At 39.6% G+C, this 27,312-nt stretch overlaps 1 long non-coding RNA gene across 1 annotated transcript in view; it reads right to left on the reverse strand.

The window, feature by feature from the left end:
- LOC118221274 overlaps positions 1-19,137 on the reverse strand; it is a 125,537-nt gene extending 106,400 nt beyond the window's left edge. Inside the window, exon 1 of the long non-coding RNA XR_004764080.1 lies at positions 18,144-19,137. This is a non-coding gene — a long non-coding RNA (uncharacterized LOC118221274). The remainder of the gene's footprint in view (positions 1-18,143) is intronic.
- Between the last annotated feature and the right edge of the window lie 8,175 nt (positions 19,138-27,312).

The raw sequence follows: 27,312 nt of genomic DNA on the forward strand, positions 1-27,312 counted from the left end.
TTCAGAAATACATCTTCATGTTGCATTCAGTTTCAGTGTGAAATGGCTGTGTTACCTTTTGTGATAATGAAGCAGGGGAGTAATTGAAATATTCAATGGCCTTACGTGTTTTACCTCATTAGAGTAATTAGTCACTGTCAATAGGGGGCACACGCTGAACACTCCGTGTGCTCGTAAGGTGAAAAGCCACACCAGGGTCAGTGATACATGAGGAAAAAACTGCAGAAGTCTCCGAACAGCTGCTTGAATTATGCAAGTATGCCTTCATTCTATAAGAAACAATTTTATACGATGTTAGCTTGCAGCAGCGCTTTGAGGAAAATACATGCCAAATGAGATTACTTTAACTTAACTTTAACAGATTCCAAAAAGTCTGTGAGAGTTGAAGGTATTGATTTTGTTCTTGAAAGTTACACACAGATTTCTTTCTTGCCGATGTACTCTAACACTTCTCTTGTGAAATGGCTAAATGTCTACAATTTACCCTGTTTGTTAACCGGATGGATGTAACAGGACAGGCCTGATTCATAAATTCCAAATCTTATCCTTCCCAGTCTGTCCAAGGACTTAGAAAGAACATTCAGCGTTGCATAAACATTTTCTCTCTGACACACAATCTGGCTTTTTGCTCAGGTCACTACAGCACAATGGCAACCTGAAAAAGTCATCAATAGCATCACATCTCTATACAAAGAAATAATGTGTGCCATACTTTTAGTTTTTTCTAAAGCCTGAGAGCCATATACCCCTAGACAAACCATGAAATATTGGGTATACCTATTCATGCATGATCCGGTCCCATTACTGCTTCTAAGGCTGCACTCAATGTGTCTAAACTGCTCACAATAGCTGCTCCGTTTTCCGCAACACTCCCCTTCAATGTTCCTATCTAGGTACAACCTCAGATCTAATTCATTCACAAATTTAGCTCTCTATAAAGCATGCAGTGGCATGCGCATAAATGGATCTCAGAATGAAGACTATTCATCTGACCACTTTGATCTTATCTTAAATGTTTTTCTCATTTAATCAAGCCTGCAAATGTTAAACATAACGCCATCCCTTGTTACCTTCTTCTTTCTCATTCTTGCTGCCACGGAATAATGTAACACTTGCCGGGACGCTTACTTTGCCTGTGTATTCTAGCTACCTCATTTCCCACACATTTTCTTCTTGGCTGTGTTGTTGTCATTTAAGAAGATACTTCTTAAAGGGAACCTCAATAAAAAACAAACATGAACTTAAATGCAGAGAATGCCAAATTAGGAATATATTTAATTGTTTCTCATTTTAAAAATTGTTAGTTTTTATCTTTTGGAATTACAAACCAGCATATACTATGGTGTAATACACTTCGGAATATTTAGCTGTTAGGTACACTTTTTCAAGAAGCCTTGACTGTTTACAGTATCCTAGGAAGTGGCTGTAATGTTTGTTTATTTGCATTGGTCTTCACATTCAACTGACCGCTACCATTTCAAGCACGGGGTGTGTCTAGGTCGCTGCTGCTGATGTTCAGATCTGTTGGAAATCAACAGCATAACCACTTTTTTATTAAATGATAAGATTAATCTTGAATTAAATAAGTCATCGACGGATGGAATTGTTCCTTACCAATATGAACTAAAGTGCCCTCTCACTAAGATCCAGAAAGGACAGGAGTCATTGGACGGTGATGTTTTAGATCTGGAGGTAGTGCGTATCTGCTACAAAGTTTTCTACTTCCATTGTTTGGAGGGAGCCACTGCAATTTAACCTTGTTAAAAGAAATGTTCTAAAAATACATCATGGCTTTGTTATAAGCCACATTGTATGCCATTATATTTCAGTTTTTTTCAGGTGATAATCATCTAGCATATTGAATACTTGAATTATCACAATCAGACATCAGGAACATTAGGTACTTCAGAAATTTTTCTGCACAGATGAAAATCTCTAATTGAGACGACAAAGAACAATAAGCTGACTGAATTTGATAGCCAAAACATGCTAAATGTGTCTGAAGAAGAAATGTGCCAGATAGCTCATTCAAAAAAAAAAAAAAAAAAAAAACTTTTTAAATCTAAATAAGTGTTACCATGCATTACAAACCAACTGAACTTGTGACATGTGAAACACTCTTTTGTTCTTGCATGACTGGGAGGGAGCTGGTCTTCAACACAGATATAGCCAACAGTATATAACCTACATAACCAACAATTCTTTAAATAATAATAAAACATTAAAAACGGATTTTTTTCAGAAAAAAAGCCCTCCTTCAAGAAGGTGTTGCAAAATACATGCATACCTCAGTAGATTGTATGTATCAGACAGCAGATGTATTCTCCTGTTAGAGGAGTTTTTGTTAGTGTTGTTGTAACATTTCATTTCTGTTAAATAAGAAGTATAATACAATAACTGTTGTTCTTGGGTATTTATCTTTGGACATCTGTATGAAAACCATTAGAAACGTAAAACATTTTTTAGTGCAAAAACATCATTATTCATTAGGAGTTCCAATGTATGTATTTTAGTCATTTTTAAACCAAATTTATACTTCTATGAATGGAATTACATGTCTGCCATGCCTTTATCTGTAACTATTTATATTCTGCGGGACAGAAAGTCTTTAATATTTTCTGATTGTGGATTTCAGGTTTAAAAAACGATCTATTTTTATGTCATGAAATCAGTCATTACTTGATATTGAAGTTTATGATATAGTGTTATTCACTAAAGCTGTAAAAAGAAAAAAAAGAAACACAAGAAAATTTAGGTTTTTAAGGGTCACACTGTTTTTGACTCTCTCACAGACTCAAGAACAAAATAAAAACTTTACCGCCTCTCAACCCTTCCCACATTATACTTGAGTCCCCTCACTTCGAAAAATAGATTTTCAATTACCTGCAAAGTGCCTGGAAGCTTTTACATTTTAGCACCTGACCCCAATTGAGCACAGCTTTCTTCAGAGAATGACATCCTTAACTCCTATGTTAGTGTCCCCACTTACAGTGTAATTGGTTATGATGGTGGCCTTTCATCTCTGGGCCTAGGCTGGAATCCAGTGGAAGGGGAAGTCACTGGATATCACAGCACACTGCGTGTCAGTGGTGGGCAACAGGAAAACGGGTCTGTGTGCTTTTTTGTGCACTCTGACCACAGTGGACTTGAAGCATGCTGCAAGTTGCCTCTTTTGAAGAATAAAAAATGGGAGATATACATATCTATATTCAGACATTTACAAGTCCCCGCATCATCTGCTTTTCACAATGGCATGTCCTAAAGATCAGAATTAGATTTAAAGAGACACTTCAACATTGTTTTGTATACTGAGGCATAAGAGAAAATACAGAGAGTACTGGCTTATGATGACTGCCATGTGAAAGTCAAGATGAGATGCAATCTGGGCCGTGTATGATCAGTGAATTGTGTTTTGTTTCCTGTGAAGCATATTTCAGCACTTGCTCCTAAGAAAATCATGCTCAAAAAGCAAGACATATTTTTGCATCAAGCAGTGAGAATTCATTTACAGCAGACAACTACATAATTTAACTTGTTTTATCGCAATTCTCAAAGATGACAAAAGTGCATTTATCATGATGAAAACACACATCACTAAACAATGTTCTGTGTTTTAATTATTGCAGTACTTCGGCACTTCACAATTTAAACGTTGTTGTACAAAACAAAATACAACAATTAAATGCAAATATAGGACGTGAATGTGAAATCACTCTGGATGTATGTCGTCACTCTAGATAAGAGCGTCTGCTAAATGCCTGTAATGTAATGTAATGAAATCAACTGCATTCACTCCCATTACAACTACGTTATTTAACATGAGATATTTCAGTTAAAATGTGATTTCAGATGCCGGATAAATATACCGCGTAAATAACAAACACAAACAGAAAAGGCTGTTCTGTTTCATAGCAGAACTTAACTTCCCAAAAAGACATTTATATTATTTCATTAAGCAGTGTATCTGCATTGGGGAGGGAAAAAAAACGTGCCTCTCTGGTGGGGATTTTTTTCCATTATACAGAGGAGAGAATGTAAAGGTCAGAGACCCTAATGCCTTATCAGTAATTCACCATTGCCTGGTTATTAAGGCCAGCTTAGGCGAAGAGCGCTGAAGTACTGCAAGGGGTTAAGGTGAATTGATTGCCTCTGGACATGTTAAACATGACCCTGTGAGGGCTCCACTCGGAGAGCGGCAGCCATGCACCTCTCTCCACTAAATAATCAGCTAAGGCGAGCCTTTAATAAAAATTCTGAAGGCTCCGGGAACTTCCTCCAGGAGATGTTTTCCACCACCTTGGAAATAATCAAAACCCATAGCGGGGGGACGTTTATAGCGCGTTATCATACAAAGCATAGAAAATCCTCACCTTCGCCGAGCCCTTTAAGCAAATGCCGCCTCGTCGGGCGGCTCTCATCTGTAATTGTTAACAAGTGCAGGTGAAAACAGCGGAGCTGTTGTCTAATGCAGGGGTGGACACCGAAGCCTTATTCAGAGCGCGGCTGTTTCGGTTTAGCATTTCGGAGGGACCAGCTTGCAACTCGGGGGCTGTTGGATGATAATTACGGGGGAACTTGGACTCAATCTGTCCGTGTGCGTCCCCCCTTTTGAAGGGGAGTTCCCCTTGATTAGGCGCACTCTTGCTCAGGGTGTAGTCCCCTCTGTGGATGGCAGTTTTAAGTCCATCAGAGGGGCCTCAGCTGCCAATGTGTAGCGATGAATTACACGCTATAAGAAGGTGTTGACAGGAGCAGCTGGACATCAGAGAGTGATGAAAAGAGAACGAAATTCATTGAGAACTCAGACAGACTGGCCCATCAGGGTGAAGCAGGGCAGAGGGAGAACATGCCATCTGCTGGGGGCAGGCGGGAGTGCAGTGCGGCCTGACGGAGAGCAGCGACCATCCACGCCGGGAAGCAGGGCTGTCGCTTTTGTTTACTCAGCCTTATGTTTCCTCACTAAACTGCAGGCTGGCTCCTTAATGTCATTACTGTGCTGTGTGAGGATTTTAATTAATATCTTTCCTGTTTTGTTTTGTTTGCTTGTTGTGGTTGATTTTCAAGACCTGATTACTTTTCTCTTCCCTAGATGTTTGCAAAAAAAAAAGAGGGCACATGGTTTATTATTTACAATTTAGCTTACTTTAATTTCACTTTACATTTATAAGGAATTGTAGTTTAGGAAATCATTTAGAATTAGGGGAAATGCGAGGCAACACAACATTTAAATATAGATTAGTTTTGCATCAGTACCACCTATGTTCTTTTAAACATTATTTAGAATGTATAGTGATATAGATTGTACTACAACAGGTACGGAGCAAAAACATTTTTTTTGTAAAATACTCATGATTTTAGAAAATGTGGAAAATTTTTAATTCACAATCATATATAAACAGGGAAACAATGACCAAAGCACTTTGTGTACAATATATTGCATTGAAATGTTATTTGTGTAAGTAGAGTGCAGTGGTGCTCCATTTCCTGCATTTGCATTATCAAAAGGTTTAACACTGCAACCCTCTACTCCTGACTCTCTGTTCCCACCTCTAATAGGTAATGTGGTTCTGATTGTGCAATAATCCTAATTTCCGGGAACAGAAGCTCAGGAAATGTAATTTTCTCTGAAATATATGGCGATATTGTAGTAACGCGCACACACACCTACGTACACAGACAGTATAAATTACAGTATGTTATTTCCATTGAAAATGATTTGTGGAGAAGGCACATTAGTGAATTTAATGGTGAAGTGAGCCGCTGATTCTGCCTGTGCCCCGAGGTCAGGGGAAGTTCTATTGGTGTGATTTCACTATCCACTGTATTAATGAGTTGCCTCAAGGTGCAAATGATATTTTAATAGGTGTTACTTAACTAGAGTGGCCCTAGCACACACAAAAGCCTCCACATTCTCAAAAATAATTCTCCTGCTTGTTAGAATAAGTAATTAGAATGTATGAACACTCACTCTGACACACTAATAAAGTGTCAGCCGTCATCAATTTGGGATTTAATAAAAATAAAATTAAATATTCATTACATTTTTTTTTTTGCATTGTTCGGTTTTAGACATCTTTTTTCTTCTCCTGGAATGGAAAACCATTTTCCTGAAGTGTTTATCTTTTTTTTCCTTGGAATTTTAGTAATCATTGGAAGCGAAACAGGCCAGGACCAGTTCTTACTTTGCGCTATTTTCCCAGCTGTAAGAACTCTGTGTATGCTTAATTTACAACGCTTTAATGTGGCACGCTCCCTTCTATTTTTTCCCCCACTTTTGCTGAATTCATTTTTAAAAATAGTTCCTTCCTCCGCCTTTGGAACCTCAGACACATGTAATAAAAACGTAATAAAAACGTCTGCGTTGCTCCGTAAAAACACCCCAGGTCAATTGTACACCAGCCTTTTCTTGGCTTTTAAAATAACAAACCAGAGAGGTTTATCTATTCAAGGGGACAAACCCATATTCCTGAACACTTGAAAGCCGTACTGGTGTAACCTTAGGGCAGGGTTTGCAATGCTACAAGGCAATAATAATAATAGCAGCAATAAAGCATTCTGGGGCTGAGTTTGAGAACGAGGCTCACGGGCGCTGGAAAGAAAGCCTCTTTCAGGATCCTTGACATCAGCCAGTACTTAATTAGCTGTCATCAGCTGAGCTCCACTGAGGACAGAGAGTGACTAATAATTAATGATAAAACTCTGCGCCGCTACAACCACAGACAAAAAGGGAACGTGTCGCAAGGTGTGCCCCTCTGAAATATGGGTGTTCTTTTCCTCCCCTCAAGAATGGAGACATGTGACCCAAGAGTCCAGTTTTCAGGGCTGAGAAGAGAAAATGGGACTATTTTCACTGGTTGCTTTCTCTATTATTCAGCCGGAGTGCACAGAGAAGGGAATATAAACCCTTTGGTCATTTGAGTCGATGAGTGCAGACATGCTCTTCAGAAATGAAACTAATCATTTAAAAATCACTATCGGAGGCAACCGTGCAGCTTATCTTGTCCTTTGAGTCCTAAGTCATGCCACACTGCTATTTTCTGGTCACTTGGGAAGCTTGAAAGATTTTCATAAAGAAAGAAAAGGACAAAGTAATGAGAATCACACACGTGCATATGGGGTTATTTTTTAAGCGTGCATTCACAACCTAATTCAAATTAGTAGCCACATTGTTTAATCACACCAGAGGGGCAATCTGGGATAAACAAAGACTGTGGTAAATGGTGAGGGATATTCCAGAGTTTCTAATGAACAAATAAGATTGCCCCCTTTATGACATCTGAAGTATGACAGTGCTGCTAAGCTCTGTGTATATTGTAAAATCAATTGGTATATTGATCAGCAACTAATTAGAAGTAGACAAACATTGTAAATGCACATATGCTGGCCCTCTTTGTTGCCAATGCACCACAGGGTGGATGGAGTCAGTGACAGATGATTTGGACCCGAGAAGGGAAGAGATGGAGGTATGTTATGGTCTCACCATCATTTGCATTTGGCAGGGCTTTCAGGCCTTGTTTTAAGTGGCAAAGAGAGGAGAGTAGAAATTTAACAGCCTCAGCTATTCTTTCGCCTCCATTTCAATTCACGTAGCCTAATCTATTTTCTAATAGGCCATTTCTTTTATAATAGAGTACTGAGGATACTGCTATTACTACACAATTACAAATCAATATTAAAAATAATAATAAAATAAAATATTAAGAAAGGAGCTTATGTCACGGGGGAGCAACTGTATGTTAAAACACAGTAGCTATAGTGGTTGAGCTCCTTTCGCTGTCCTAGCTCCAGCTGACGGTGTATGCCTCAGAGGTCAAAGTTCAGAATTCATGTCACAGGGTACAGGGCAGGCCTCCAGAGATTGCGAGGCCACGGGGTCAAAACAACATCCTCATTAAGGTGGACGCACTTTAACAAATCACTGACTGCCTTCATTCAATTATTCAGAGACCTTAATTAGGGGATGTGGATGTGTGTTTCTCAGCGCGCGTGCCGCTTAAATGGGTGTATCTGTTGTTGTTTTGTTTTGCTTTCTCCCACCGCCAACATGCCCCTGGAGCTGATGCCAGGGCAACGGAGGGCAGAGACAATTCCACCTGGAAAAAAAAAAAACGGTAACCAGGAGCTCCCTCTGCGGGTTTCAGTGGGGCTTGTACATGAAGCCATGCCTCTGAAGTGTTCATTTGCTGACATAGATGACATTCTTAATGCAGGGAATGGCATTACATTTGCTCAAAACAAGTTGTGTGAGAGGAGCCGGCTGAAGTAAGCAGGAAATTAATAACCCCTCCCTCCCCTGGAAGTACCATAGTTCTTAAGCAGTTCTAAGGGCCCTTATTGACTTAATTGGATTAGAGCTAATAAGTAAACAGAGGAAGTAAGAAGAGTAATGCCTTAATGAAAAGTGAAATAAGGAAATAAATAAGTCTTTAACTCCCCCACCCTGTCTTCTCATGAAAGTCTCAGGCAAATGGCATGTGTCAGCACCCAATTAGGATATTTATTTATAGGCAATTGAAAAGAAGACAAAGACATACTTTGGACAGGAAGGAGGATCACATTCCTAAATGCACATTTTGGGCTTTAAAGTATGAGGAGATTAACTGCTCAACTTGGGTGGAGAGTCAAAGTCTAAGCTCTATGGGAATCAGAAAAAGACTTGGTTATTGCATTAGCCATTAATTTGGCAGTTCCAATTTTGTTGTCATTGTAAGAGCATAACCATTCATTAATCAAAACAGTATCATTACCCTTGATTTGATCTTTGAGATTGACAAATTGCAACAGCAATTTGATATTTTCAAGTAAAAGTCAGTCAATGAAAAGTTGGAATTGCAACTTAACTAAAACATATTAATAATTAAACTATTATTTTTAAAAAAATTAAAATTAAAACAGCTGGAATTAAATTTCACTAAATTATAAAATCAAATCCCTTTTCTAAAATAATGTATTTCTGCACATGGCAACCAAAATTATAAGTACTCCTTATAACCAATAAAAATGAAGGAAAAAAGGTAAAAATAACAAAACTAAAGTATTATGCCCTCCAAGTCTGTCACACTCTTACCCTCATTAATATTAGCTGCATGGAATGGAACCATTTCCAACACACTGATTCATCCTCTGATACAAGCAGACATCGATTTGTACAGTTGGTGGCAACATTCACACCATGGATGTGAGAATTAGAAGAATGACATGCCCCTAAGAGTCTGACACCTCCATGCTCAAAGATTTTTATGGTGGAAGCCTTAAATTACATTTCATTTAATATCATTATATGTCAGACGTAAACCACAACATACCGTGCATATACAAGAATATATGGCAAGGCAAGGTGGGGATCAGCCTGAAGCTGAAAGCACATATATAAATATATTTACACCTTGGCTCAGTTCTGATTGGTTGACAGCCGTACATTATATTTGTGTACAGGCATGGTAATCCGGGTACCTTGTGTCATTACACTTCTAAATCCCTGCGCAAAAACTTTCAAATTGTCGGATAAAAAATTTAAAGGAAGCATAATCATGATTCACAAAAACAATAGCTATAGTTAAATATGCAGATTAAAAAAAATAAAAAATAAAAAAACATTTTTTTATCCAGCAAATATCTTAGTTGCAACACATTACATCTAGCTCAGAATTTTTTGTGGTCAGGGGTGCAGTACTTATTCAGCCTGGAAATATTAACAATGTAGTTATGTGAATTAGAGTAAATTACACAGCCAACTGTTTGCTCATATAGTTACTAGCTATATGTACTGTACAGTGAGATCCATAATATTTGGGACAAAGACTTATCTGACCATATCTGGCTCAGTACTCCCAAATTATAGATTTATATTCAATCAATTCACATGTGGTTAAAGTGCACACTCAGCTTTTATTGAAAGGTATTTTTATACACTTTGGTTTCCTCATGTAGAAATTACAGCACTGTTAATGCATAGTCAGGGCACCATAATGTTTGGGACATATTAATTTTATGTAAATGACAGTAGTACTTTGTTGCATATCCTTAGCATGCAATGACTGCTTGAAGTCTGTCACCCATAGACATCACCAGGTGTTCATTCTTCTCTGCCAGGCCTGTACTGCAGCCATCATCAGCTCTTGCTTGTCTCTGTGGCTAGTTGCTTAAAATGTTCTCTTCAGCATACAAAACGTCTGTTTAATTGGATTCAGATCAGTTGAATGACTTGCTAGTCAAGAAATTTCCAGATTTTGACTTTGAAGAACTTCTTTGTTGCTTTAGCAGTATGTTTGGGATCATTGTCTTGCTGTAGCAAATGAGTTTGTGGGAATTTGCTTGAGCAGATAAGATGCTTCTAGACACAGCAACTATCAGCAGTTACATCATCTATGAAGACAAGTGAACCAAGACCTGCAGCTGCCATTCATGCCCGAGCCATAGCATCCCCACCACCATGTTTCACAGATGAGGATCTTTAGCAGGTCCTTTTGGCCTCCACACTTTGCGCTTGCCAACACTGATACAAGTGAACGCTTGGTCTCATCTGTCCACAGGACCTTTTTCCAGAACTTTTTTTTTTCAGAAAACTGTATCCTGGTCATCCTGTTTTTGCGGCTACCTACTGGTTTGTATCTTGCAGTGTAGCCTCAGGAATTCTGTTTGTGACGTCTTCGGCAGACAGGAGTCACTGACACATCCACGCCTGCCTCCTGAAAAGTGTTTCTGATCGGTCAGATATGTGTTTTCTTCATTATGGTGAGAATTCTTTGATGATTAACTGTACAGGTCTCCCTTAGCTTACCTGGCCCTTTGCAATTACTGAGCTCACCAATGTTCTCTTTGTTCTAAATTATGTTCCAAATAGTTGATTTTTGTAAGCCTAATGCTTGGCCAATGTCCCTGACTGTTTTTCTTATTTCTCAGCCTCATTGGCATAACTCTGGTCCTCATGTTGACAAATGCCAATAACAGACCGGAAAAATCAAGCAAAAGCCTACACTCAAGACTAGATACTGACAGCTGTCTTGTACCTGCACTAAGGAAGCAATTTAACACAACAAACTAATCATAAATACCCTTCAATAAAAGCTGAGAATCTGCACTTTAACCACATGTGAATTGTTTGATTACAAATCCAAAATTGTGGAGTACAGAGCCAAATTTAGAAAAATGTCTTTGTCCCAAACATTACAGAGCTCAATGTATGTATAACCATTAAATGTGGCAGTATTGGGACAGTGACACCATTTTTGTTGTTTTGGCTCTGTACTCCAGCACAGTAGGTTTGAAACAAAACAATGAATAAGTAGTTAAAGTGCAGACTGCTAGCTTTTTATTTGAGGGTATTTACATCTATATTTGGTGGACTAAGTTGGAATTCCTACAATTGTGTCAATGGTCCATATATGTACCACTGATTATTTATCACTTTGGTGTGTTGTAAAGTCAAATTAAATTATATTTAGTGAGAATTTTTCTACTCCTAGATATGTACAGTAAGGTGTTTTTCACAACTTAGTGAGGTCTCGCAACTGAAACAGCACATACGTTAAAAAAAATCAGGTTTAAAAAAATTAAAAAAAAATCAAACAATCAGATCACTAACACAGTCATGACCAAGCAACTGACTGCGAAACCTTGAGATGAAGTTGTTTGGAGGCAAAAATCTGGAGAAGGTCATAAAATTATTTGAATCGTCCTAGTGGCAACTTGAAGTCCATTGTAATAAAATGAAACAAATATGGCACAATCTAGTCAATACCCAGACCAGGCTGTCCTACCAAACTGAGCAACTGGAAGAGAAGGGCAATTGTCAGAGAAGTGGCCAAGAGTCCAGATACCACACTGATAGTTTCACAGCTCATTGGTTGAGATGGGAGGAACTCTCTGGAGGCTAAAAATCTCTTCAGAGCTGCTTCAAAAATTTGGCCTCTTTGGGAGATGGAAGACACTTCAGAGTAAGGACAACATCACCAAGGTAACACTATCTCTACCATCAAGCATGCTGGGGACAGAATCATTCAATGGAGTTGCTTTATAGATGAGGATACTGGTAAGTTTTTTTTGCCATCAAGGGTAAGATGGAAAGAGCCAAATACAGCAAATCCTTGAGAAATCCTGTTTCCACAAAAGATCTGCATTTAGTGCAAAGATTTGTGTTCCAACACAACAATGACCCAAAGCAACAACTACAAATGAATGGCTTAGAAACAGCAAGTTTATTATTCTGGAATGGCTTCGCTAAAGCCCAGACTTCCATTGAAATCTGTGGTATGACCTGAGAATTGCTGCTCACAAACACTCTCAATCTTACTTGGCATAGTTTATACCTTAGAAATACTTTCTGCTGGCACTTTATATACTGTATATGGATGTGTGAGTGGGCTTGGCTTTACAACATTAATTATGCAAATATCTTTTCAGTCACATAGCCATTTTTAATGCACCATGTTTGGTGGAAATGTTAGTTGGGTAACTGACTGAACTTAATTGCGGTGATAGCCAAAAAGCGAGTGGAAAATGGCCATTGGGATGCTGAATGCAGGAACGTCAATGTCCAGGATCACTAGATACCTTGGTGTGCAATCAGTGATAATATCTCACCTGCTTTCAAAATAAAGAGAAAAATATATATTGAAAAAAAAATACACCTCGGCTATTCAAGATAATTTGTGAGATCTCTGGGATCCACATTTTCCTGCTCTAAAAACGGTCATAAAGACCGTCACCCAGGTACACTGGCACTTCAGAGTTGGGTATATAGCTGAGGCACTTGTGTGATGTGGAAACAGTGATGTTTCCAATTGGTCAAATAGGATCTTGATCGTGCTTTCAAGTGAGCGTTTCACATTTTTTGACATTGCAAAATCCAAATGTATGAACTGAAATTACTGTTAATTAAAGACATTCTGTGTGCATGAGTGTGTGGTCTGTGTGAATGAATGTATGTACAGAATGTATGTATCTATGAAGTGTACCCGCACATACCTGTAAATCCATAGATGCATTTTTCAAAGCTTACAATTAATAAAGGAACTGAAAACTGCAGTGTTATCTATTACATATATTATGTAATATTATGTATTATTGTATATAATTTTTTAGATACATAGGGCTTAAGGTAGAAGCAAAAACCTAGTTTCATTGATTCAGTCTTTGTTCTTAATGGTTTTGTGTAGTTCATACTTAGAATATTCTAAAAATCCAAACTGAAAGGGAGCAATTAGTCAATTTTCTCTGGAGCATTTCAGGTTGCCCTTCACTGAAGCTGAACTGTGGGGCTATCACACAAGTGGAAAAAGGCAAATTAATTGTAGTATCATCTCTTTTGTGCTTAAACGTGTCCAGCAAATCTCTCAACCTTCAGTGCATTAACAAGCTATATGCCTTATTATTCTGCATTTTAGTTTAAGCAAAGACTTACAGGCTAGTTTTCCTACTTTTCACAAGTAATACAATTACTTAAAATGAAAAATTACTTCCTGTTAATCACATCATGTCTCAGGTACTCAGCCTGATTGAATTACAGCATGGAATTACAGAAAATGGCTGAGATTCACACTAATTACGGCAATTTATTCACCCCCCCCCCCCCCCCCAACAAAGGTGGTCCTCTCTGCATGGTGTTTCAAGAATCTCACTCATTGGTTCACACAGGTTGTTTGCTGGAGTGCTGCTTATATTCTGGATTTATAAATAAAGATATCTCAAACAGAAAGGTGGTAACCAATCATTTATGCTGTGTGTCAAGTCATTTCACTTTGGTTTGATTATGTTTTCCAGTGGCATGTCATTTTGTTTCCATGAATGACCTAAAGCAACAGACTACTTCTTAACTCTTCTTAATGTACAAACAGCACACAGCTGGCGATTACTCTTGTCCTACACACTAATACTCCCGTCTGGGGTCTGACCAGTTATGATAAAACGTCCCCTACAAGGCTCCTGCTGCTTGTGAAAGCCCTTTGATTGGGCCTTCCCTAAGACCTCCTCAGCCAGGGGGAGGGACTCTGGGTTTTTGTTCTCTGGGCTGCAGACTGTGTGAAAACAGCCTCCACGAGTGGGCCTCTCAAAGCTGCCCCCGGACCTACAAGAGCTCTCATTAGGGTCCCGCACGCCGCAAACCGCACTCGAGTCCAGCTGGACTGAAAAGAGGGATATGGAGCCTGTGTTCCTCTGAATTTGCGCCAAGCCATTTCTTGACTGAGATTACAATGCCATCACTGTGGGAACCACTTCCTTCAAGATCTCTGCTGTCACTTCAGAATGTGTGGCGGGAGAAGGGGGGGGGGGGGGGGGGGGGGGCTGGGGGAGCAGACGAGCTAACACGTCCACTACAGATTCTACAGATTTGGTGAAAACTTTCAACTGTTGAGTAGGGGTTTGTAACAACCGCCCCCCCTTCCTTTACTGCCTGCATAATGGGTAGCCAAGTGCTACTTAAAAGAACAAGGTCATCTACGGCTCCTTCCCACTTCTCTTTGTTCCACTCAAGCTTTTTTGTTACTTGACTTGTCAGTATGTGTGTAGCAGCTCAATAGGCCTTACAGCAAGACTTGCAGCTCGGCATTGTAAAGAAATGGACAGCCAAATATTCCACCAGACCTCTCGATCTAAAATTCCACAAATGCTCGATCAGTGTATCATTTTGGAGATCCCCAAAATATATGCACTGGACCCTTTTATCATTGCCACTGATCTGCATTCAGAGACAGTAACTCGGATTGAGGGTTCGTTTAACGCAGGAGCCAGTGGGAAAAGGTTTAAATAAATCGTCACACATGAAACATGATACCCGTTTCTGCCTTACCATTTCCACTCAGTGACTGAGAGAAATATACCAAAATCTATAAGGAAGAATGCACATAACCCGCACTTCGACACTTCACTATTTCAAGCTTAATTGCAGCCATATGCAATTTTAAAGGGTGTTCTACCTTCTAATGGCTCCCTGGGGAGAAAGGGGTTAATTGATGCAGCTGTTGATAGCTTTTACACATGATGCAGGGATCGGGTCTCCCTGGTGGCTGTTATTAAAGTAAGTGTTTAACGAAGTGCTAAACAGAAGCCTTTTTTCCTTTTCATACCAGAGGATGCCAAAACAAAAACTGCACATTACAGGAAAAAGACAATAAGGTTGGGGCTTGATTTATTTGTCAAATAAGTGAAGCCATTCCTCCCTGTGGTTCAGTGCTTGTGTCTTGATTTGTAAGACTCCTTGGATAGATCCAGTAAGGCCGTGCACATTTCAAGAACCTGTTCTGATTGTTCATAAAGTGTTTGTCATTTTTCAGGCTCTGAGGCACAGCTGTGTTCAAAGCTGAGGTACAGACAGACTAGTCTATTATGTCCAATTCTGTGGGTAGGTGTCATAAATACAAACACGACACATTTATACTTACAGCAAGAGTAAAAAGGGAATGATTTCTTTTTCAGTCATCACAGGATAACTTCCAAATATTTATTTTGTTGTGCTTTAATAAGCATCTACATATAAAATGAAATGAAAGTTCTGCATATATATGAATTATTTTATAATCATTTCAGTATTATCAGTGTATAAATACGTTTCACATCTTTTCCATTCGAGTGCTGACATAGCTATTTTGGAAAATGTTACTCCTTAATTATGAACCATTTGTGCTTTCTCATGATGCTTTCCATTTACCCTAGAAATAAACTAATGTTTGTTGAAGGAAAATGCAATATTGTAAATCAGGATTCTAATTAACCCAGCAGTGTTTAAATCTGACTCCAGGACATTTAATTATTTTCGTTTTTATTTTCTTCAAAAATCAGAGGCAATATGATGAAACACTGTCAGATGGCAAAAGTGGCTGGTAAGAGCCATTATTTGATCAAAATGGATAATCTGTCATACACAAAGCGACACCATGGATGAGGTTTTGGGCTAAACAACCTCATAATAAACAGTAATATTAAAATTTATGATGGGAAGACACTAAGGAAGAAAGATGCCATTTATATAAAATAATTGTGCGTGTACCTATTGCACCATTACAGAAAGAGAACCTGTCAATATTAATGCAAGTATCACATTTATGGGTGCTGACTTTTCAATTTGCACATTTGTTGGCAGCATAGACTCAAGCTGCAGCATCTGTGCGCTTGACCGTATTGCAGGGAGACATGTTTAACAATATTTTGCTGCTTCTTCTGTTTATTTTGTATGTTTTGATGCCATTTTTCATATTGATGTCCTCTATTTATGCATTTTGTAATTGCTTTCTGTATAATAGGTCAGAAGGGTGACCAATTCAGTTTTTATAATGCCAGCTCTACCCTTTCATCTTAATTATGTAATCTATTAGAACCGCAGATTCATGCAACCCCTCATCTAACATTGAACCTGCAACAGAGGTGACATATCACTGTTTAACTAGATTTTCAGATGATCTTCATGTTAAAACTGGTTGCCAAGGCTAATGTACAGTTTAAAGTAAAAGAAAACGTCAAAAAGTAATGGAGGCAAATGAAGAAACGTTTGTTTTGAAGATATGGTTATTTTATAATTAAATTTCACACCCATACATCCACTGGTATATTAGAATGGTGGTGACCAATTTAGTTATGAGGGATAAATCTGTGTCTGTAAATAATCTGCAAAAATTTTAAAGAGTATTTTAAAATTTTGTTTACTGAAGGTATTCATTAAAAATATATTACCTCAGTTACTGATATGAATATGATGCTTCAGCCTGTCACTATTCACAGTCAAGCAAGTCAAAATACTCTAGAGTGTAATCAGTTTATCTTTATTATTGTCACAGAATACATTGACTGCCTGCCATGTATTTATAACGTAAAGTGACTGTCACAACATGACTTCCTAGAATGAGCTTCACAATCACTGCTGTTCTTCTACAAGGTCTTGCACTCAGTAGTTGCAGCCAGCTCAAGACCCAGTGGTGAGTAATTTGTTTAGAAACCATGCAATGGTCCATTATTTTCCAGTACGATAAACAAGCGTTGATAAACGGTTACGGTTTATTAAATAAAGATGAATGTTTTCAGGCATTGTGGACACAGACTAGTAATGAATTACAGTAAAAAAATGTCTTGAGAAGAAATTATTCCGGAAAGATGTGATGGATGTTACCTGTTTGCATCTGCATGAGGTTAGGCTTCATTAAGGGGACTTTGTAGACCTCTGTTTTTTTTTTGTTGGAGGTGTCTCTAGTTGGTGTGGACTGCTGTTAAATGACCAAGTAATACCACTATCCCGATTGTATCAGCCATTTTAGAATACATTTATTCACAAATGCTGATTTCCAGAAAACAACACAATACAGAAAGGGCGTGCACTGCAGTGGTAGCAGTATGAAATTGGACCTAGTAGGCCGTTAAGACGGTTGTGAAAGTCAGTCAAAGTCACACAGTTGACGGCAGAATGAAGACGCGGCGGCGGCGGCGGACATGGTGCCAGCCGCTCACTGAGGCCCACTTTCCCGCAGTCACTAAACTGTGCTCATTAATGTGACAAATCCGAGCGCACAGCGAGCGAGGCACGCTCTTCAGCTGTGCGCGGCACCTGTTCCCTGATTGACAAACCCCCGCTAATGTGGCCTTAATCAAATTTGCAACAATGCACATATTTTTAATTTCCAATTTCCCTCCCCATACCCAAACCCTATCGCTAACCCCGGCGATGCACTGCCAGTAAATGACAAATAAAGACAGTAAACAGCCCTCTTGCCTTCCTCCAGCAGATTGACACTGTGCAGTGCCACTGACAGAAAATTCATTAGTGGAGTTTTTATTTTTCCAGTCAGCTTCTCGCTTGATCTGTCAGCCTCTTCCATCCTGATTATCCAGAGACGCCAATTTCAAAGAGACATCTTAATAGTGATGTCAACGAATTAATTAGATGTGTTAATGAGCTAAAAGCAACCCAAATTAAATTAATGCAGTAATAGGCACAGACAGCGAAATTAGCTTCAATTTCTGTAAATGATTCTGAAGTGTACACAACATCTCAGCCTGCTTGAACATTCCCATCCCCCAAAGCTAATCAAGAACTACATTGCAATTAACTGCTTAATTACAGGCGCTCTCTCCGCTCAGAAAATTCTGCACCATTAAGTAATGGTTCTTATAGCATGAAGGTAGGCTATGTTCTTCAAAAAAAAAAGAAACATTTGTACCTAATGGCCTGCGGGGATTTCAAAGGGCCAAGATCTGCTGAGATGGAGGAAGCTCCAGCTTTGTCTTCCCTGGGCTTCATCTGTCCAGCTGGAAAGTGTTTGGAGAGTCTGGCAAAGACCAAAGATCCGACTGATTTAACTTAGGGTTTCATAGCTAATTGATTTGCCAACAACTTGGACGGCAGACTCGTAAGTATCGTATGTGTGTCACCACCTCATTCCTTGTCAGTGTCCAGTTATTCTAGACAGTTCCGGACAGTTGGGTTTTCCCTTCATATTTCAAATGAGGGTCTAATTTGGCGGCCTTCAATATGTTCCCTGACTGCATTTGAGACCGTTGACAGAACTCGGCTCTGCATATTACTCACAGCTATAAAGAGCTTTTGTTTATAGTCCATTACAGAACCATTCAGAGGCCTCTGACTTAATGAGAGGGGGGTTGCGGATAGAGGCATATTGAAAGATCATAAACATTTTGGAAAAACCGCTCTGTACAATTCCAGTGGAAACAAAAAAGACATTAATTTGTTCCCATCTGAAATCTGTCATATGTGGGGAAAAAACAAAGGCTGCACAGCACTGGGCACCTGTCAAACCAATCCACCACTGACAGACTTCATGCGCTTACTTGGTACTGCTTACTTGGTACTGCGGTTCGCCAAAAGACTAATTAATCCCCACTCCTAGCTCATCTTGGGCTCCAAAGTAAGCACACAGCGAACAATAGCCCATTGTCATTATAGTCATTACACCATACCATACTTTATCACCCAGGAGCGCCACTGATGGAAGAATTAGGGGGTATTTGGAATCAGGTAAAGAGAATTTAGGCAGCTCCATGCATGGCAGACAACAGACGGACACTGTGAGAATAAGGCCTACAGGTTAGGCTTCGTGGAACAGAAACTAAAACATAGAAAGAAAACTGAGATGGAAACAAATATTTTTTTCAAGTAGAAGTAGAGAAAACTGAAGAAACAAAAGAAAGGGTAAGTTTTACTGTCAAGCACAGCAAAAGAAACCAGGAAGACAGTTTGTGGCGGTACATATTGTGCAAGAGACACAAAGAGAGAGCCTGAAGACGTGCGACACAAACGCTCACAATTTCGATTCCGTTTTCGAAGCGATCTTTTGTGCCTCTCTGAAATGTAATTCACACTTTCATTATTTTTTCCTCCCAATTTTACACATTGCAATTAAGCTTCCATTATACACACAAAGCGCTGCATAAACGGTTATTTATTCTTTCATTAGCGCTAAATAATGTGAGACGCTCGACGAGGCGCCACGCATGAATCACCTGATGATGTGCCACTGACTTCTAAGCTCCCCGCGAGAGGAGCAGCCCGCCGTTCCAGCGAGGTGCTGGTTCTGGGGCTAATTTGACCTTCTGCGGCAGAAGATAGTGAATTCATGTGTAGCTCTCCGATTTGGCCTTTAATCCGAAGCGGCCGCAATTTGCGCTTCCTTCCCTGATCTTGATCACAGGCTGCCGCGCTTCTCTGTCTGCGGCGGCCGGGGCAGCCGTCGCCTTCTGCTGCTGCCGGGGAGGCTGGCAAATCCTTTGTCCCAACTGTGAGCCTGGCGCTTGCTCAGAAGTGGGCATTTGCAAAGTCTGTTCACAGGAGGTGCTTGCGGTTATTCCACCTCCCCTTTAGCCAAGGCCAGGCAGGCAACAAACACATCTAATTATTTTTTTTTTTTAACAATATGCGCAGCCGTCCAAGAGCCAAAAAAAAAGGCTCGTCCCCCTTAGCCGCCTTGAACAAACCCAGAGCAGCGCGGACGAAGGCAAGTGAAAACTAATCAGGCCCGTGCTTATCGGAGAGCTCGGCAATCTTGAAAAACTGTCACCGATACATACGCCGCCTCACTTAGCGTTCGGAGAACCAACAAAAAAAGCCCACTTGCACAGCTACGGTTTCAAAAGTCTGTTCCACTCCCGCTGGTTGGCAGGTGACTCATATTTAATCAAGTGAAACGGCTGTAATAAGAGCTGACACTTTCGGCTGCTAATTGTTTAAAAAGGGGAGCAAACCTGAGAGGGAGCGCGGTTTTGAAATGTGATTTTTGCAGCGTTCTGCGAGGCCTGCGTGGCTCGCGGATGCCTCCCACCTCAGCCTGGACTCGCTCGCAATCTTACGGGGGAAAAGCAAGACACTGGGTCCAGGTGGCGGGCCACTCGGTGCTTTGTATTCAGTTATTTACTAGTTAAGAAAGTGTGTGAGTGAGCTGTGATTAACACCACTGTTAGAGGTGGCACCGGGGGATCCTTGTGTAAACCCGATCCTCCGACAGGTGTAGGCCACAGCAGAGCATATGCCATCAAGTTGGATGGGATTTTCTGCAGAGACAGGCTCTGTTAGTGTTTCCCGGGGCACGGCTCAGCTGGGAACAAGCATCACTCGCAAACACCATCTGTCAGGAACAGCATTACCTGCTAGGAACATTTAACTGAAGAACTACAAATTTTCCTTCGTCGCTGAAGCACCGGTACACTTTCAGACCTCGACCTATCTCGGGTTGCGATACAGTTACAGGAGGACACAGCTTTTCATGCAAAGGAAACCCATCTCGTGGCGCACTTCGGAATTCACCTGGATTTTTTTAACATCGAACGCAGTGGGTCAGGCGGCAAGGGAACAAAGTCAGCCTTCAAATACTCAGCGGCACCTTGCCTTTCTGTTAAAGAGAAAAACACCTGAAGTGTTTGACTAAATTAGGTTTTCAAATACACTAATTAGAATGATGTAACTTTTCCCCCTCAAGGTAAATTACCTGCTAACTTACTGAGCAGCATTCTAATTATAGCCTTTTGCTTCAGGACCACTGATGGAGCTTCTCATATACCTCTTGTGCTAGATGTAAAACATGCTGAAAACACACACACACGCATATATACACACACAGATACTCATGCATACCATTGTAGAAATTGGCTTACCATCCATGAAATGCGCCAATTAAGATACTGAAATGCCCCGTACAGTTTTGAAGGTGATGAAGACGAGCAAAACTGGGCTGATTTCACGAAGCTCGGAACCAGGGTTGTAGAGAGCCAAGTGTTTAAATCATTCAAAGCAAGCCTTTGTCTAGACCAATGCAGCTTTAAAATGAGATAATTTTCTCAAGATGTATGAATTTGTAGCTACCATATGAGCGCGAGCTCGCTACATTTCACATTCCTGTTTGACAACTAAAGATGGTACGCATCAGATATTTTTGTAATTTCAAACTATGGAACGCATCACGGTCATTAGCACAAAACAAGAAAGGGTGCAGAAAGCGAATGTTTATGCAAGGTATGAACATAACAATGGACAAAGCAGATTCATGCAAAGCTTTAGCCATCATGAAAGAGAATGTTCAGATAAAAAAGCCATTGTTACAAATGGGCTTTATGGAAAAGACCATTTTAGGAAACAATGTGAGGCAAGAATCATCAAATTTAATACATATTCATCCCTTAAAATGATAAATATATCCCCAATATAACGTAACAATAGACTGATTTTTCCCACCAAATCCCTTGCTAAATAGTTAGCTGTTTATTGCTTCTTAATTACTTCATCCTACTTTTTGGCTGCAGAGCAATAGACAAAATCCACAACTGCAAACCTTTGTGATTTTCCCTCCGGTACCTATAAAAAGCCATTCCATTTTCAGAAAATAGAGAATATTTCTGAAGGAAAGAAGAATAGCATATGGCAATACCCCATCTTCCTGAACAAGGACGGATTCCAAAATAATTTGTGTACGTTTCTCAGAAACAAGGAAATTGATAACCTTTAACCTCTTCCAAAATAGTTGCTTTTAGAAAAATGCCAAGTGGCAATGGAAGGTAAGCAGAACAAACTACACAGTGAAATCCAACAACAGGTATGAAGTACCATGGGAATGGCAGCAATTTCAGCCAAGCCAGCCTCTTAAAACAAACAGCTAAGTACTAGTCTTCTACAAACAATTGCATGAAAGCCTCATTGTCCCATAATCCCGTTAAATGTACGGCAGAAAAAAATGGTTGCTTTTACCACTGCATCATTCACTCATTCCATGGGAAAGCTAATCCGCAAGATCACTGGCTTCACTCACAACTTCTAAACATCTCTAAGCATCAACACACAAAAAGTTTCTAAGTTACCTGGGTTCTTATGAGAGCAGCTGAAAGCACCTTGTTCAAGAATGCAGGGTCTCAAAAGCAATTCAAAAACATAACGCAGTATCCTATAATGTCTTCTCAAGGCTACTTTAAATTAAATTAAAGGTAAATAAAATGTTAGATGTTTTTCCATTTAGTCTTTTGGCTCAAATATAAATGGTACATTTTTTCTAAACAACGTCTACAAGATTTTTCACCCACCTAAATTGGCGATTTCACCCACAATGATGTAGATTTAGCCTTTGAACTGAGAATCATTCCCATCTTTGCACATTAAGACATAGTTTGCATGTAATGTAATACAAAAAGCCAAGTTTTTTCTTAGCATTCATATTTGCGCATGGACTACTAAATCTTAAACAAATCAAGGTCACTTCTTCGCATTTATTTACACTGCACCAGAATTGCAGCATTAGACCACAACGTGTAAATCTTTGGCCAGCTTTCTGAAAACACCATCAACATCCTTCACTGTTTGCTGTGTTATGAGATCACACGGACATCTACACACTGTATTATGAGCCCGACTGCCTATTACTGTTACAAATTGTTGTTATTTCACAGTATCCGGCAAGTCAGAACATTAAATGTGTTGTGAGAAAACAAACGTATTGACTCTAGGTGAAGAGACTTAATTTATTGGTTTGCCTCTTCTTGGCAGCAGTGTAAACAGATTAGAAAATGAGTGGTAAAGGTTAGAATGTAAAAAATAAAAAAATAAAAATTCTTGACTGGGTCGAGTTTAAAATCCGCACAACGGCACGACTGTAAAGGAAGTGAGCGGAACTCTGAAAGCCCAGAGTAAACGAGGGGGCCAGTCATTTGAATTCACTCCAGATTGCCCTGCACTAATTAATATGTAAATTTCACGTTGTTTGTTAGTTGTGTATTAAATTTTGCTGTGGAGAGCGGCTTTGAGGTTAACAGGGATTTACTGAGGATTGAGGACTGGATATCCGCCAGAACCCTGACAGCTCATAATCTAATATTTTTAAAGTACGTTCACTAATGTATGTCTCCTGTTTCAGCACAGAACCTGGAATCATGGGAGAGAAGTTACTAATATATTCTTAGGCCAGAGTAATTAAAGAGCATCATCACATCTAAATTTGTAATTAAACACTTTAGCATAATCATGGAACACAGCAGGACTCCAAATGAATTAATTAAAAGAAGCCGATAAATTAATTTATTTGGACTGTATTGTCTCAGTGTTTTAATTTCACTGGTTAACACTATTAAATTTCATTCAGGTAGAATGAAGGTAATTCATATTTTCTATTTTATTATCAGCTGAAAGAAAACCTTAATTAAAATAGATTTTAATACAAAGAGAAGAATATAGCCTATATGCCTGGTTTGGGGAAAATAAAAATCCACATAAATTTCTAGCAGAGCCATTCACACCGATACAACATTTATATAGATTCTAAATGTTTACTCCGCGTCACTGCTATCTACACGTACTTGCCGAACTGCTGAAAGTACACACCGATTTCAATTTACCACGGACAGTAAGAACGATCGCCCAGCCACTCTCACCATAACATACATAAGTGTCCCCGAGAATCCCATACCGCGAGTGCTAAACGTGGACGCGCGGTCCGGCGAAAACCGTCTGTTGTGGGCCGGTTTTTTGGACGCAGAGGCAGGAGCGCTTTGCGAGTACGTGTGATGCGGGTGTGGGTTTTTGTGCGCCGGCTGATGAGGTGTCTGAAGTGAGTTAATTGCGTATCAGGAGAGCGGCTGCACTTTGCTCGGGCTGCCGCTGCGCGCTAAACCATGAAAAAGGGCTGAAACACAGAGACAGCTCCGCTCCGGCCCCAGCGGAACCATTTACCTTTCTCCAAGCAGGTCCAAGATATTAATTAAGATAAATCTACCTCAATTTTGAGATTCTGCTATCGTGTAATTTATCAAAATTATGTTAATTATTTCTGTAGGGCAGCAAAATTATTACCTCTTTCGTGTCTGATTTGTATTAATATTCATAATTTAATAATTCAGCATTTGAGTCCATCTGGTTGGGGAGCATCGCACCTTAGCATCTTAGTAATGGTGCCAAAAATGGAGGGAAAAAAGTACACAACTTCACTGCAAAGCTCCCTGAGGGTTTTCACAAACAACAGTGCTAAAATGTGCCCAATCAATAAATGACACAGGTCTTCATATTTTCAGTGTGTGTCTTATATTCCAATTGATTTGTAAATCATTTCCGTTTTATTCTGTGTAATACATATCTTTAACAATAAACTCTCATCTGTCACAGACGCCTCTAAGCCCGGCAGGTGAACAGAGCTGAATTGACATTTTCTACACTTCGTGATTTTTACACTGTAATTTGACATAATTAATGCCTACATTACTGCTGATAATTTAGCTAGTTAATTAAACTCAGAGGAGATAATTAAGGAGAGGCTACTGCTTGGATTGCTAATTGTTTTTGTCATTATTTTTGGGGCCTGGCAGCTGCTGGCTGAGTCATAACGCTCTGTCAGGTGATGGGTCATGTGACCACTGTGCCAGGGAGCTGGGTGTTGGGAGCTGTCTGAGGGAGATGATTATTAACCAGCGAGTGAACTGAGAGACTCGTTCAGGCAACACGCCGCCGCACCGTTTCCCGCAGCAGACGGCTTCCGCGGGATCGCTCGCGCGCGGTGACATGGATTCACACTCGGTGCTTCTTACAGGCAGGAGCTAGGACAGGCACGCGTTGCCTTAAAAAGAGGAAAAACAAAATCTAATGAACAAATATGTCGCCGCTTCGCCCAATGCCTTGTTCGGGAAGAAATTCAAAGTCGAAACAGCACCATCTAATGATCAAATATGCCGGTGGAGGCAAAGATCTCTCAGCAAAGGGAAAAGGGGAAGTGGAGGTGTTCCAAGCTTTCAGGCTGTAGAAATGCCATTTTTGTTAGTTCTGTCATCCATTTATCTGAGTAAGTTATCAGCTATTATAGCCTGACACCACATTTGATTTATTTTTTTAAATCTTACTGCTAGTTGAAGGTTTCTCTCTATAAATATTCTTGGGTACAGAATCCATCCAGTCACAGTCCCTCCAGTCATTTTCTCATGCTGCCACGTAATATTTAAAAATACACTTCTCACAAACTGCTGAAAGGAATAATCTGATACTTGGCACAAATCATTTTTGTACAGTTCCTCACCAATGCCAGATTAATTTGATAACAAAGGGTCCTACTCTTCAAATTTGAAAAAAAACTTTCTAGTCTTGTCTCAAAATATATAATGTTTAGTGTAAATGCACCATGTATAGTGTTTATCAATCATATGGTATGGCCACAAATGTTGGATTCTGTGATAAATTGTGGAGTATCCTATGTATGATCCAAATTAGATGAGCATTATCCTATTCGCATATTCAGGTGTATGACATTACAATTGGAGTCCACCTTTCATACCAATTTGAAAAATGATAGTAAAATATCACAGGTCATTGACCTTTAAATGGCTTAATAATGGACAACGATGCAAGAAAACCACCGTTTATAAAATATTACAGCACCCACCTGCTGGTCCAAAACCAAATTAATTTCTTATCCTGATCCAGATCCACCCCACCTCAGTAAATATCTAGTTTTTCCTATGAACTATGGTTGTTGTTTTCTTCAACTACTGTACATCAATATGTTACAATTATTCATTTAGCATTTTTCATTATTTATGAGCATAACGATAGTCAGCATGCTAGTACTATCATAAGAATACCCGCATGCTGACCCCTACAAGCATTATAAGCATGCATGATTTCCAGCATATTAAAATAAATTTGACTGACAACACTCATTTCATGAACTAAAACCCAGGTTGACTCAGTGGTCTCATATGACTTGGTGGGAAAAATAAGTAAATCACATTCATCATTAATTGACAAACTAGATGCCAATGTTGAGGACAATAATCAAACAGTTCTCAAAACTAACATGATAACACACAAAACAAATCATCTCAAGAAAGGTCCAAAAAGTAGGACCCTGAAAATCCCAAAATAGGGGCGGATGTGTCAAAGATATGGCAAATGAGGGGCTATGAATTTACAGATGTGACTTTGAGGGATTATGAACAAACAATATTTGAACTAGGCAGTTTAATGTATGTCTCTTAGTGTTTTAGCTTCTGAAGTCATGATCTGACCTCTGCTCTTTACCTGTCACAATGTCAAATGGACTTCAACCTGTTTATAATATATAATATAGTATATTCCAGTAACTAATTAGTGAGCGAACTATGAATTAAACCATTATCTGTAATACATCAGAATGTCTTAGCTAGTGGTTCAATGGGCAGTGTTTATTTTGTGTAATGTACACTAATGTCACAAAATGCAACTTTTTATGAGCACAAATCTGAATGAAGTCGCTTGCAAGCATGTTGCTTGACTTCAGGTTTTGTCTCTCTTTTTTCTTTTTTTTTTTTTTTTTTTTTTTTTTTACATAAGTCTGTCCAGCGAATCCCTGAATTAAATGAAATTGCTTGAGGATACAGGAAGCTTCACCGCCAGTCTGAGGGGGAAAATAACAGCACCCAATCAAACAGCCTGTGTGTTTGGCTGCTTGTATCTGATGTTGTTGCCCACATTTTTGTTGCACTTCCAGGTTTTCTGAAATAGCCACACAGTCAAAGTGTAGCGTGTCACATGTGTACAGGGTGCTGAGGGGTGCGGTTGGGGGGTGGGGGTGGGGGTGGGGGTGCTGCTGAGGCTGGAGTGGGGCAGATCACACTTCAGCCCCAGCCAAGCAATAATTAGGGTGAGGATAATGTGAGGCCAAGGCGATGTGATTAAATTTATATTTGGAGGGAGATCTTGACCGGCTTTCACCTCTCGTCTAAATGACATTTACCCAGGATCAGGATGTAGCAGCTGGTGCCTTTTAACCCTTGCAGGACCAGAACACTGTACAACGCCATAATTAGCTAGCAGATGGAGTTGTGAAGACCCTTGTAAACTGCTATATGCGCCATAGTTTTCTCTGTCACAACTAAACT

This window comes from Anguilla anguilla, chromosome 2 (genome assembly GCF_013347855.1).
Source record: "Anguilla anguilla isolate fAngAng1 chromosome 2, fAngAng1.pri, whole genome shotgun sequence".
Taxonomy (NCBI): Eukaryota; Metazoa; Chordata; class Actinopteri; order Anguilliformes; family Anguillidae; genus Anguilla; species Anguilla anguilla.